General features: G+C 40.0%; 1 pseudogene; it reads left to right on the plus strand.

The window, feature by feature from the left end:
• LOC113015865 (protein NLRC3-like) overlaps nucleotides 1–13,985 on the plus strand; it is a 37,448-nt pseudogene extending 23,463 nt beyond the window's left edge.
• The last annotated feature ends 303 nt before the right edge of the window (nucleotides 13,986–14,288 follow it).

Here is a 14,288-nt window from a genome sequence, read left to right on the forward strand (position 1 = left end):
AGCAGATTTCATTTGGTCACAAATATTGTTTTTTTTTTCAGGCTGAGCAGCTGTAACCTCTCAGAAAGAGGCTGTGAAGATTTGTTGTCAGTCGTCAGCTCCCAGTCCTGTAGTCTGAGAGAGCTGGACCTGAGTACCAACAGCCTGAATGATTCATCACTAAAGCTTCTGTCTGCTGCAGTAGAGAGTCCACACGCCAAACTGAATATGCTGAGGTCAGATCAGTTTGTATTCTTTTTAGTTTTGTTTGTTTACTTGTTTTTTTGTTTTGTTTTTATCAACTGAGAAAATAAATCAAACGATTTAACCAGTAAAGATCAACTTTATCTATGTATTGTTGTTTCTTAGAATTTTTCATATTTTCTAAGTTAAAGTGAAGTTTTACTAAGCTACTCAACACAAGACAATAAGTTATTGCACCCTGATTACACTTTAACAGCAGTCTTTGTTCATGGTTTTATTTTCAGACTCAATATCTGTGAACTCTCAGAGGAAAACTGTGAAGCTCTGTCCTCAGTTCTTAGCTCTCAGTCCTCTAGTCTGAGAGAGCTGGACCTGAGTATCAGAAACCTACAGGATTCAGGAGTGAAGCTTCTGTCTGCTGGACTACAAAGTTTAAACTGTAAACTGAAAACTCTGAGGTCAGATCAAAAAACATTTTGCTTTTCAAAATTAACCAATAAAATAGTTTGTCCAAGTTCATCCATATGATGATGTATCTTAATATGTTAAGGTTTACTTCAAAATTAAAAGACAGGATTTAGTATTATGAAATTTGTTAACAAACTTGAGTATTTTGTTTTATAGATTGTCTTTTGTTTTTCAGACTAAGTGGCTGTAACCTCTCAGACAGAAGCTGTGAAGCTCTGTCCTCAGTTCTCAGCTCTCAGTCCTCTAGTCTGAGAGAACTGGACCTGAGTAACAATGATCTGCAGGATTCAGGAGTGAAGCTTCTGTCTGCTGGACTACAAAGTTTCAACTGTAAACTGGATACTCTGAGGTCAGATCAAAAAACATTTTGTATTTTTCAAAATTAACCAATTAAATATTTTATCCAAGTACATCCATATGATGTTGTATCTTAGTAATGTTAAGGTTTCCTTTACAAATAAAAAGACAGGATTTAATATTATGAAATGTGTTAATAAACATGAGTATTTGTTTTATAGATTGTCTTTTATTTTTCAGACTGGGTGGCTGTAACCTCTCAGAGAGAAGCTGTGAAGCTCTGTCTTCAGTTGTCAGCTCCCAGTCCTCTAGTCTGAAAGAGCTGGACCTGAGTAACAATGACCTGTGGGATTCAGGAGTGAAGCTTCTGTCTTCTGGACTAAAGAGTTCACAGTGTGCAGTGGAAACTATCAGGTCAGGATTCCACAGATGATCATTTGAATGATATTATTCCATAAACAGGTAACCTTTATAGAGTTATCAGGTGAACTTTTATTTATATTTGAGTGGATTATTAGATTCTGAATTACTGTGCAAATCTTTTCATAATCCTTTGTTTGTTTGTTTGTTTAAAAAAATGAATCCACTGGCTAATTTAGAGACTTAGGGCTCCTTTGTGCCCATAATATATAAATTTTGGTTCACTGTCTGTTTTTTCCTCGCAAAGAAACATCTGGAAAATTCCAGATGTTTCCTTCAGCAAATCTTCCCATTTTATTTCTGTCTGTATTTTGTAGGATGTTTACGGAGCTGCTGGTTCATTAGCATTTGATTTGTAGAAGATTTTCTTTCTAAAAATATTTTCACATTTACTACTTCTGTCTTAAAGACTGTCACTTCACTCAATCCTCAAAAATGGAATCATCAGGAATCTGCTGGAGCCCCTCACCCAGTTTAGAATAGAATAGAATAGAATAGAATTCAACTTTATTGTCATTGCACACAGGGCAATGAAATGCAGTTTGCATCAGAAGTGCTTTAGTGATATAGATATATTACAATATATATTAGCAATAATATAGATATGTGAGTATATTACAGAAATGGGTCTATTATGGTATGTTATAATGTACACGGTATGAAGTATGTTGTGAATATTCTACAACTATAAGTATGTACAGGCTGTAGTGAGTACAAGCTATGTACAGGCTATGAACAGGATATAAATATGAAAAACTATACAGAATATGAAATAAATAACTTTACAGAATCTGAGATATACAGCTATACAGAAATGGGAACTATGCAAGTTGTAAACAGTTGTAGGATTAAAGATTATCAAATGTACAGAATGATTATTTACACAGAGCTATACAGTAGTGCAGTTAAGATAAGTGAGGGTGTAGATAGTTTCTACAGAGGCTATATAAAGTGCTAGTGGTTGTGAGTGGTGGTTCAGTCCATGTTATTATTGTCTGTTTGAGGGTACAGTTGTCCATTGTGGGTGTGTGTATGTTCAGTCCATGAGTTTACCGTGGGTCAGATGTCAGGAGGCAGAGTTCAGGTGTCTGACAGCTGTGGGGAAGAAGCTGGTACCTGGTGGTCTTAGTCCAGAGGCTCCTGTGGCGCCTCCCAGAGGGCAGGAGGGTGAAGAGTCCATGTGATGGGTGACTGGGGTCTTTGATGATTTTCCCAGCCCTTTTCAGACACCGCTTCCTGTAGATGTCTTTTATGGCAGGAAGTGGTGATCCGGCGATGCGCTGGGCAGTTTTCACGACCCTCTGCAACACCTTCCGGTCCGAGGCAGAGCAGTTCCCGTACCAGACTGTTATACAGTTGGTCAGGATGCTCTCGTTGGTGCAACGATAGAAGTTCACCAGGATGTCTGAGGACAGGTGGTTCTTCCTCAGAGTCCTCAAGAAGAAGAGGCGCTGGTGAGCCTTCTTGACCAGCTTCTCATGTTCCTTTTTCCCGATGTTGTTATCACTTGTTATTAGGGGTGTGTATTGGCAAGAATCTGGCAATACAATATGTATCACAATACCGAGGAAATGATACGATTCATTGGGATACTAAAAACCAGACGATATTTGTGTTTATTGAGACTGAATTTAATTGTAGGAAAACTCACATTAAACAGTCCAAACTGTTAAATTCTTGACATGAGCTATCTCAGCTAAAATAGAGGGATACGGGTTAGGGTTAGGAAACAAAAACACTCTCTTTAAGTTCAAAATGAATGGCAAAATTAACATCTGCCTTATCAGAAGTCATGTCAAACAAACAAAAACTACTTTACTGAAACTTTTTCTTTAACATGAAAAAAGTAAAGAATGTAACACTGAGCTCTTACTTATTGTGTACTTTGATTTTAAAGTACTAACCCAAAAAACGCTCTGCAGCATCAAAATGAAGCACTTTTTATGTTATCTTAACATAAACAAATATAAATCAAAAAAGAAATTGCTTGAAGAATCCCTCCAAGTAAACACTGACAAACAAAGTGCTATTACAATGAAGTGCGAATAAAATAAAGTACAGCCCTGCAGTCTCTATCAATGGAACACTTTCTGTGCAACCTGAAAAAGGGAATTTACTCATCTAAATATAAGTGCTTATGGGACCCAACCAAAATATCAAACATTCTCAGATCTGAGGTTATGCATTTACTACGTCTCCTGCAGAGGGGAAAACTCTCTCTGCAGAGACACTTGTTCCAGGAATTCACAGGAAACTCCTTGCTACTTTGGATAGCTGAGGGTATTTCTGTTCATGGTCCTTCCACCAACTGAGAGGATTTCCTGTGAGAGGCAAAGGGGTTTCATCTCTGTACCTCTTGATCTCAGCTGCAGCAACATCATCTTCTTATTTTGGTGCAATATTGTCACCAGTAGAGGCAAACGTAGCTCTAAGCAAGTCCACCAATGCACATGAGGTCCTTGGTGTCTTTAGGGGTGGCTGAGGGATGGAGGCAAAGCTGTCCTTGATATGTGGGTGATGAGCCTCCTCTGTGGTGTTCTCCTCCTCTACCTGTTTGTCGGTCTCCTTATTCTTTTGCTGCTGAACATCAAATCAAACTACTATTAATGTCACAAAGTCAAAATTCAAATCCAAGATTCACCCTGTTCTGCACTAATATTTGATGACAAATGTCATCAATATACTTTTTTACTTTATTCACTTAGGTTTGCACTTGCTTATAACTTTAGTTGAATTTTTCCAAGTAAATTCATTCATTGTTGACTTCCATTGTTTTGCTTCTTTAGCAGAGCCACCACAGTGTCCAATAGTCTGGAATAGATCTCTTTGGTCTCTGCTTTAGACAGGAAGGGCAGGTCCTTAAACCCAGGATCAACAGTTGGTGCCGTGCACAGGGCCTCCCTCTCATTGACAGATCTCTTTCCCAGATCTTTTGCTGTGGCAGTCCTAATGTCCCTCACTGTCGCTGTATCATCAACGCTTTCTTGTGCCTGACAGCTTCTTCTGCACATGTGAGGTCAGACTCACTGAATGTGAAAATGTCTTTTTCACTCTTCCTGACTTCTGCAGAAAGCAGAGCTGCACAGATGGCTGGCTGCTGTTCTAAAAATTGTTCTATCACATCATAGGAGCTGTTCCATCTTGTAATTATGTCCGTGATCAACCTGTGAGCTGGTCACTGAAAGAGGCGCTGTTTCTGCTTCAACTGATTGCTGGCTGTGGTGCTGCGTCTGAAAAAGTCTGTTACACGTCAGATCCTCCCGAGAAGTCGCATCCTCCCGAGATGTCGCACCACGGATTGTATTTTCAGTGCTTTCTGTGAGGCGAGATTCAGACTATGTGCAAAACATTGTATGTGCGTCATGCTTACAAGTCTCACTGCGACAGCCATGTTTAGTGCATTATGGGTAACAACAACTAGGTCCTTTGTGTTCAATCCCCATTCAGTCACAGTGTCGGTTAGCAACGCTGCAATGTGTTCACCTGTGTGACCGTCATGCATGGCTCGGGTTTGTAGTACATGGACTAAAGGTTCCTGGTCCGTTATGTGATGTGCTGTAACAGTTACGTACGATTCAGTGGCTCTCCAAGTCCAAGCGTCGCATGTCAAAGCAACTGCTGAGCTGAAAGAGTCCAGCACTGTCACTTTGACTTCTTGGTACAACTTGTCCGTGATGTGTTGTCGGGAAGGAACGGTGTAACTGGGCTCGAGCTTTTTAATCATTTTACCAAATCCTTTAGGGCAGCACGGTGGCATGGTGGTTAGCACTGTTGACGCACAGCAAGAAGGTCCTGAGTTCAATTCTACCATCAGGCCGGGGTCTTTCTGTGTGGAGTTTGCATGTTCTCCCCTCAATTGCCCATAGGTGTGAATCTGTGAGTGAATGTGAGTGTGAATTGTTGTCTGTTTCTCTATGTGTTGGCCCTGCGACAGACTGGTGACCTGTCCAGGGTGTACCCCGCGTCTCACCCTATGACAGCTGGAATAGGCTCCAGCGCCCCCCGTGACCCTGATAAGCAGAAGCGAATGGATGGACCAAATCCTTTATTCTCCACAACACTCAGAGGGCGCATGTATTTCCAAATAAAAACAAGGACCGACTACTTATTTTTGTTGCACGAGTTGAAGTTGCTGGTAGTTTTGAAAAGTTAACTTCTTCAATTGTACGTTGAGCAGGATCACCTCGTTTCCTTTTAAAATTAGCATTTGACGCCACGTCGCTATGGTGTCCAGACACATGTGCTCGTAAATTTGTTGCGTTACCCGAATATTTGACTCTGGCAGTGCAGATTTTACAGACTGCATAGCTCTTGTCGTAGTCTTTACTGCCTTCTTTTGTCCTGAATCCAAAATAAGTACACGTGTCAGCTTTGAAAGCTGCTGGGGCCGGCTGTATCCTCTCCTCTTCAGTCATCGGTGACTGTGCGAATCAGGCCTTCAGGTCAAATATTTGTTTGGGCCAAGAAACACCCTTGTGTTTCTTGGCCGGGTAATGCGGGCATCATCCATACCATGTCCTGGAACACAAAATACAAGCTTTTAACCCTTTAAGACCTACCATAGAACCAAGTCCGCCAGAGCTTATATTATATTTTTACATGCTGTAGTGCCATTTTTGGGAGCATTTCAAGTTGCTATACATCAATACAACCATTACAGCCTAAATGTTAATAATATGTCTGTATTAAGTGCATAGTAATTACATGAATTGCAAAAAAGTGCAATAAACTACAATAAATTGAAAATCGTTTTTGGTTTTTTTTAACATATATTTCTAGTTAGAGAAATTTAATAGGCTTATCCCTCAAAACTGTAAATACAAAAAGTTGCACAAAATAGTTTCCCACCACAAGAAATTTATTTTGAGTGTCTTCATAGTTTTATTTTTGAAATACACCAATTTTTATATACTGCAGGAAAAACGAAAATAAATATTATAGTGCAAATTTGCAAAAAAGCAGCATATGCATCAAAATAAACTATTTCCAGCTGTGCTATATGAGTTCTAAGCATCCCAGAAACGACACAGAAAGTCATAAAGTCAAAGATAACTTTTAAAAACACCAGTACAGGCTCATGATGGTAAAAAACTATTTCCGCAAAAATGACATCACTTCCGGTTTCGGGCAGGTCATGGCGGACATGCGAAAGTTCGCGCTGACGTCTATTCTAACCTAGGAAGTGTTATGAACAGCTGATCGGATCGGCAAAGCGTGTTTCTGGAATATTATGTTTTTGTTGCTGCAAGCACTTTTTATGCAGTTTTTGCAAAGCTATATGTGGAAGGAAACCGTGACCTAGGACAAGCTGATGGCATAAGAAGTAAGTACAACTCCTCCGGTTTCATATGCAAAAAAATTTATTGCGCTAGCTTACGTGGTTGCAGTGCTACCGGGATTTAAAAATAGTTACACAAAACAGAGCATGCCCGCTCCGACCAGCTTTAAAGGGTTAACATCACTTTCATTGTTATGTTCAGAGGCAGATCGCTCAAAGGCAAATGAACATCATCTCTGTTTATTAGGGATGTATAAGATTGAACTATATTTGTAAAATGTGTTGTGTAATGTAGAACCTAAAAATGGTTCTGGTTAAACTAACTTGTTAAAATTACCTGCAAATGAAAGAGGAAGAGAAATAACAATTTAACATAAACCAGTGACACACTCCAGGGCCTGATCAACCCTGGCAGGGCCTCCTTGGATGAGGGTGTCTAGTGATAATGGCCGAAACACCTGATGAATCCAAGGTACACTACTGATGATGTGTCCAAATTTAAAATGATAATCTAGATTGATCTCTAATCCCTAAACCCAACCAAGGAAGGAAAATGGCAGATTAGCCTGGGTAAAAGACCAAAAGTTGAGGCACACAACGACTGCTGGCAAAGTTTCTGGGCTGCCTTTCCTCATAACAGCTCAAGAGTCTCTCCATCTAAAGCAATGCATTATCAGGGACTGTAACATCTAGTTCTTTTAACTGAATTAGTTAAACTAACTTGTTAAAATTACCAGCAAATGAGTGAAACGTGGATAATTTTCCATCTTTTCAATCTCACTATGTATTTAAAGATGTATCCCTGTCTTGTCTCAGCTGGGTCCTCAGTTAGTGTCACAATCCTCAGTCTAATAAAGACACACTCCAATAATGTTATTGGATTTAATAAGGATGGTTTATTTATTTAACTTTCATTTGTGAAAGTTAAGTGATAGGTGTATACCCTGGCTATGACTTATCAACATGTTTGTCTTGTGGTCAATAGGCATGTTTAGCTCTGCGGGTGACTCTATAAACTTGTTATTTAACACCATGCCGATCTTTTTTTTTTCTTATTTAAAATCAGCTGATTCAGTATTGCACTCACCAATGGCCAGATGAAGTCTCAGCCACTTGTTCAGTTGAACCGCCTTGATGATTTTAGCCCCGTTGTCAGTTGTTATAGCAACCAGTCCCGTCAGGTTGAGCTTCCTGGTTATGAGGGCGTCCTGCAGGGCTTCAGCTACAGTACTGTGCAAAAGTTTTAGACAAGTGAGAAAAAATGCTGGAAACAAAGAATGCTTTCAGAAATGGAATTGTTAATCATTTATTTTCAACAAAATGCTGTGAATGAACCAAAGAGAAATCTAAATCAAACCAATATTTGCTGGGACCACCCTTTGCCTTCTTCTAGGTAAACTTGCACACAGTTTCTGAAGGAACTGGGCTGGTAGGTTGTTCCAAACGTCTTGGAGAACTAACCACAGATCTTCTGTGGATGTAGGCTTCCTCACATCCCAGACACACTCCATGATGCTGAGATCAGGGCTCTGTGGGGGCCGTACCATCACTTCCAGTACTTATTGTTCTTCTTTACGCTGAAGATAGTTCTTAATGACTTTGGCTGTGTGTTTGGGGTCATTTGGGGCCAATAAACAATCATTTATATGTATCTGCTGTCCGGTGTGGTCTTGATGAAAGTAGCTGGTCTGGAGACGGGCACGTTTCAGTTCCCAGTCTTCCATCAAATGTATAGTTACACTAATGTATGGCTCGTCCTGCTGGACCGCATATCGGTGGTCAGTGCGAAGTGAGACACTTTGTTGAGTCGGGCAGCGAGACTCTCTCTAACTTCAGGATACATGTTTGAAAATACTTCTCTTACAAAGTATTTCAGACTAGGAAAGGTCAGCATTTCTTTGAAACTGAAGTTTCATCTGTCTTCACAGCAGAAAAACAATACAGGCAAAGAATCTACAAAAATGATCACTCAATGAAAACAACCCACTGCATATATGCTGCAATATTCACTGAGCAATTGAAGAAATTGGGTGCTTTACTTAAATATATGGACTCTTCTTCACTGAAAATCAAACATGAATAAGGTGGTAATGAAAATGAAGTTATTAAGAATGTTATATGTGAGCTTACTAATGAAGAATATGTATCTACATTACATAGTAAGGAGGATTAATAATATTCCTTACTATGTAATGTAGAAAAACACTGATCATTCCATTGTTGGATTTTCTCTCCTAAAGAAGAAAAACAGAGACATTTTCAGTGAAGAGTTCACAGGTAGATTTTTTTGTGTCTGCAGTCTGTCAGGCTGTCTGATCACAGAGGAAGGCTGTACTTCTCTGGCCTCAGCTCTGAGCTCCAACCCCTCCCATCTGAGAGAGCTGGACCTGAGCTACAATCATCCAGGTGACTCAGGAATGAAGCTGCTGTCGGTTGGACTGAAAGATCCAGGCTGGAGACTGGACACTCTCAGGTATGGAGAAAATGTCTGATAGAGGAGGAAGAGCTGGAAACACTTTCTGTTCCTGTCTTGCGGATGTGACATGAGCAATCACGCGTGCAGCAACACTGTTCATTTGCTCACAACAAAAACACTTGTCTACTAGAAGAAGAGCAAGGGTTCTCCAAGGAGAACTTCTCTGAGAACAATAACACTGGTCACCGCATACTACTCTGGTTTAATCAGTTCTAATGAAGGTAACTCCAGGTCTCTCTTTTCATTGTTCAGTAAAATTACAAAACCTCCCGACATATTCCTTTCCCATATGTATTCTGCTGAATTTGTAATTTTCTTATCTCTTTTTTACCCATAAAATATCAGATATCCATCGTCAACTTAACTCTGCAGGAGCTTCCGACTCTGAAGTAGGCTTCCTGTCACTTTCAAGCTTTACTCTTCCCTCCATAACTGATGTATCTAATCTTATTAAAAAATCTAAATCATCCACCTTTCACCTTGACCCTCTTCCCACTATGTTAGTTAAAGCTTGTCTTCCCTCGTTAGCTCCTCTCATAACCAGTATTATCCATTCCTCCCTTAACACTGGAATCATTTCTTCATCTCTGAAAAAGGCTTCTGTTATTCCAACCAGGGTTTTAATAGTTTTGCAATTTTCATTAGTCTTTATTTTATTTAGTTTTGACTTTAGATTTTCAATTTTATATCAGTTTTAATTAGTTTTTACCAACTGTTTGCTAGTTTAGTTTTTTTTTTTTTGAAAATCCTTACTTTCAGTTTAGTTTTGATTAGTGTCAGTTATAGTTTTAGTTGTGTTTGCAATAATTAAGTGTAACAAAATACCAGTTTCATCATATCAGTCATTCTCTTCTGTTTATCCTTGGGTATGTTGCTATTCCAGCTACCATACCCAGCACCCTGGACAGGTCGCCTGTCTGGCCTAACACACAGAGACAGACAACTCACATTCCCACCTATGGGTTCTTTAAATAAATAAATAAATAAATTAGGGCAGATGAACAACCATTGATACCAGGCAACTATAAAATGTATATCTTGGCCCCAATGAGACTATTAACTCTTGCAGCACCGGGTGTTCGTAATTTTGGTTCAAGTGAATTGATAAACTTTTTGAAGGCAATTGACTTACACAGTTAAGTAGATATCCCCGTCCTGTTGTCTCGGGATGCATCACGCTGCCTTGCCTGGTGTTAGCTTCTGTTTCTGGGGATGAGTGTTGAGTGTGCTCCCTTACCTTCTCAAGGTAAGCTAGGTTAGCCTTCTTGTGTGAGTTTTTGAAGTGCACTTTAAGGTTTGTGGGATTTTTTTCCCTTTAGAAATGTCCCTCATAATTTGTCTCTTTCCACTACAAGACACTTGCTTTATCCAAAACACAGTCATATTCAAAGTAATTCCAAATTGGACTCGGGCGCTTTCTCCCAACTTTTCCTGACATGATTCTGCGCGTGGACGGAGCAGCAACACAGACGACTCGACTAACGTACTTGCCACCTGCTGGCATAATGAGACAGCAAGAAAAAAATCTGGAAACTAAACTTCATTTTCACCCTTGACTATTGTATGACACACACACATCAACGCAAACTAAACACATTTTTGCTATAAATTTAGTTAATTTTAGTTAGTTTTGTGAACACTCATTACAGTTTTAGTTAGTTTTCCTTTTTTCGTGAAGTCTCGTTTTTATTTTTATTTCCGTTAACGAAAATGTTTTTTCACTTTTAGTTTTAGTTATTTCGTTAGTTTTCGTTAACGATAATAACCTTGATTCGAGCTGTCAAAAAGCCTGGTGCAGACCCCAGTAACTTTGATAATCTTCGCCCTATATCAAATCTCCCCTTTATTAAAAAAATTCTTGAAAAAGTTGTCTCCAAGCTTCACTTACACCTCAATTTCTTGAAGGATGCAGACTTCTTCCTGTACCACTGCTTGAAGAAGGTGTCTTCCAGAAACTGGCAGTAGGACTGGGAGTTGAGCTTGACTCCATCCTCAACCCAAAAAGGCCCCACAAGCTCATCTTTGACGATACCACCCCAAACCAGTACTCCACCTCCACCTTGCTGGCGTCTGAGTCGGACTGGAGCTCTCTGCCCTTTACCAATCCAGCCACGGGCCCATCCATCTGGCCCATCAAGACTCACTCTCATGTCATCAGTCCATAAAACCTTAGAAAAACCAGTCTTGAGATATTTCATGGCCCAGTCTTGACGTTTCAGCTTGTGTGTCTTGTTCAGTGGTGGTCGTCTTTCAGCCTTTCTTACCTTGGCCATGTCTCTGAGTATTGCACACCTTGTGCTTTTGGGCACTCCAGTGATGTTGCAGCTCTGAAATATGGCCAAACTGGTGGCAAGTGGCATCTTGGCAGCTGCACGCTTGACTTTTCTCAGTTCATAGGCAGTTATTTTGCGCCTTGGTTTTTCCACACGCTTCTTGCGACCCTGTTGACCATTTTGAATGAAACGCTTGATTGTTCGATGATCACGCTTCAGAAGCTTTGCAATTTTGAGACTGCTGCATCCCTCTGCAAGATATCTCACTATTTTTGACTTTTCTGAGCCTGTCAAGTCTTTCTTTTGACCCATTTTGCCAAAGGAAAGGAAGTTGCCTAATAATTATGCACACCTGATATAGGGTGTTGATGTCATTAGACCACACCCCTTCTCATTACAGAGATGTACATCACCTAATATGCTTACTTGGTAGTAGGCTTTCGAGCCTATACAGCTTGGAGTAAGACAACATGCATGAAGAGGATGATGTGGACAAAATACTCATTTGCCTAATAATTCTGCACTCCCTGTAAAGAGAACTAAGACTGGGGAGAAAGTCGATTTTCCAGCAAGACGACAAGAAAAGTTCCTCAGAAATAGTTGACAGAGAACACACCCAATCCCTGAGCAACCTGAGCTTGGACTCTTTGGAAATAACAATTTAGCAGCTGCTCCCAGAGGTGCAGCTGCTAAATATGGACCTACAAGGCCTGGATATTTATGGAATCACTGATTTTATCTGATAGATTTTTAGTCATTGACAATATTTGAAAAACTCTGTTTTCAGTCTGACATAAAATATACTTTTTTTAAATCAGCAAATCCTTGTTTAAAAACAGACAAATGACTTAAACCATGATTTTCTTTATTGACATAATCAAGGGGTGAGACATCCAGCTAGCAGTGCCATAAGGCTTAAAGGCTGGTATAGTGCAGTATAGTGCTGTACTAACCTGTTAAAGCTACAGCTGAACATCAGTCTGCTGGAATCACATCTGCTTCTTGTCCAGTTGTTACCTTGTGTGAAGAACACAGACATATAGAAACTCTCCAGCACAACATTATGAGCTCCAACTTAGAAGTTTGCATTTCTAATGTCCATTGTTGCATTGCATCCCACAATTACATAGTAATCTGCATTTATTACATTACTATTACTATTATAACTACTCTTCTTCTTTTTCTAATAAATCTGTATATTTTCATTATTTCTATGGTTTATCTCATTTTGATCTAAGTTCAGTCTTACTTGTGTGTTTGTGGACACACACAGAGAATTTCAGTCTGTGTGTGTGACAAAGAGGCAGACCGGAGCAGCTAACATTCAGAAATGGCAGCTTAAATACTGGAAGCTCTGATAAGCTAAAGGTGCTAAGCTCATGCTGTTTATCGGCCGTGTTAACATCAATATTTCATTCTCATTCTGTTGTTTTACAAGAATAAGAGAAAAATATGTACTTGAACACATTTACTGTGGATTCAGCTGTGAATGACACCAGGAGGAGAAAAACAACTGGCAGCAAAAGCAGGGAGGTGTCCTTTCCAGCTAAACAGAAGGGGAATATAAAGATAATGAAGGTCACAGTCTGAATCAGTCATATTTCATTCAATACAGTGGTGCACTGAAAGATTCAGGATCAGTCCAAATCATCAGGAATTTGATCCACGTATGGATTGAAGTGTATTTGTGAAAATATTGGACTGTTCCTCTATCAGTGTCTAACAGTCTGTGTATGAGAGCCATGTAATGTCCATGTGTGCATGCTGACTGTGCTGCTCTGACCCCCCTCCTCCTTTCAGGTTGGAGCCTGCTGGAGTCCGATGGTTGAGACCAGGTCTGAGGAAGTGTAAGTGTGTTTATAATGGGATTCATGAAAACAAAGCAGCACACATTCAACCATTTTCAAACTGTCACATCACTCATTCACGTCTCTGATGTCAGGAGTCATCATCAAAGTGTCAATCAATGAACAGATGATGGATCAATAACTGCAGCTGGATTGTGTTTGTTCTCTCCATCAGATTCCTGTCAACTCACAATCGACACAAACACAGTGAACACAAAGCTCCAACTGTCTGACAACAACAGGAAGGTGACACGTGTGGAGGAGGTTCAGTCATATCCTGATCATCCAGACAGATTTGATTACTGGTAACAGCTGCTGTGTAGAAATGGTCTGACTGGTCGCTGTTACTGGGAGGTCGAGTGGAGAGGAAGCGTTTTTATATCAGTGAGTTACAGAAGCATCAGAAGGAAAGGAGACAGTTATGACTGTTTGTTTCGACGGAATGACCAGTCCTGCAGTCTGTACTGCATGTATGATGGTCCTCATTCTGTTTGTTACAATCAAAAAGTAACATCCATCTCCTCCTCCTCCGTCTCTAACAGAGCAGCAGTGTATGTGGACTGTCCTGCTGGCACTCTGTCCTTCTACAGAGTCTCCTCTGACACTCTGATCCACCTCCACACCTTCAACACCACATTCACTGAAACTCCTTATGTAGGGTTTGCATTTGATCCTTATTCCTCAGTGTCCCTGTGCTGAGTGGAGTGTAAAGAGTGTCTTCTGTTAGAAAAACACTGACTGTTGAACAGATAGTTCAGTCTGTACATGTCTGTCTCTTTCACTCAGAAACACGTTTTCAGATTCATGGATTCAACTAGTTGATGTTTGAAACTGTTCTAAATGATTCCTTGTCAACTTCTTCCTCTTCAGTCCTTTAAAGATGGAAGCTCCCATTATTCCAGGATCCACATGTTGTTTTTCTGTCTTTTTCCACTCAAAGCTTCACAGTGAATATGAGTATGTTGTGTTTCTCTGAAGCTCAGTTCACAACCAGCTCCTCTGCATTTTCAACAAGTCTCAGCTCATTAAAAATAAATCCAAATGTT

The sequence above is a fragment of the Astatotilapia calliptera genome, chromosome 23 (assembly GCF_900246225.1).
Source record: "Astatotilapia calliptera chromosome 23, fAstCal1.2, whole genome shotgun sequence".
In the NCBI taxonomy this organism is placed as follows: domain Eukaryota; kingdom Metazoa; phylum Chordata; class Actinopteri; order Cichliformes; family Cichlidae; genus Astatotilapia; species Astatotilapia calliptera.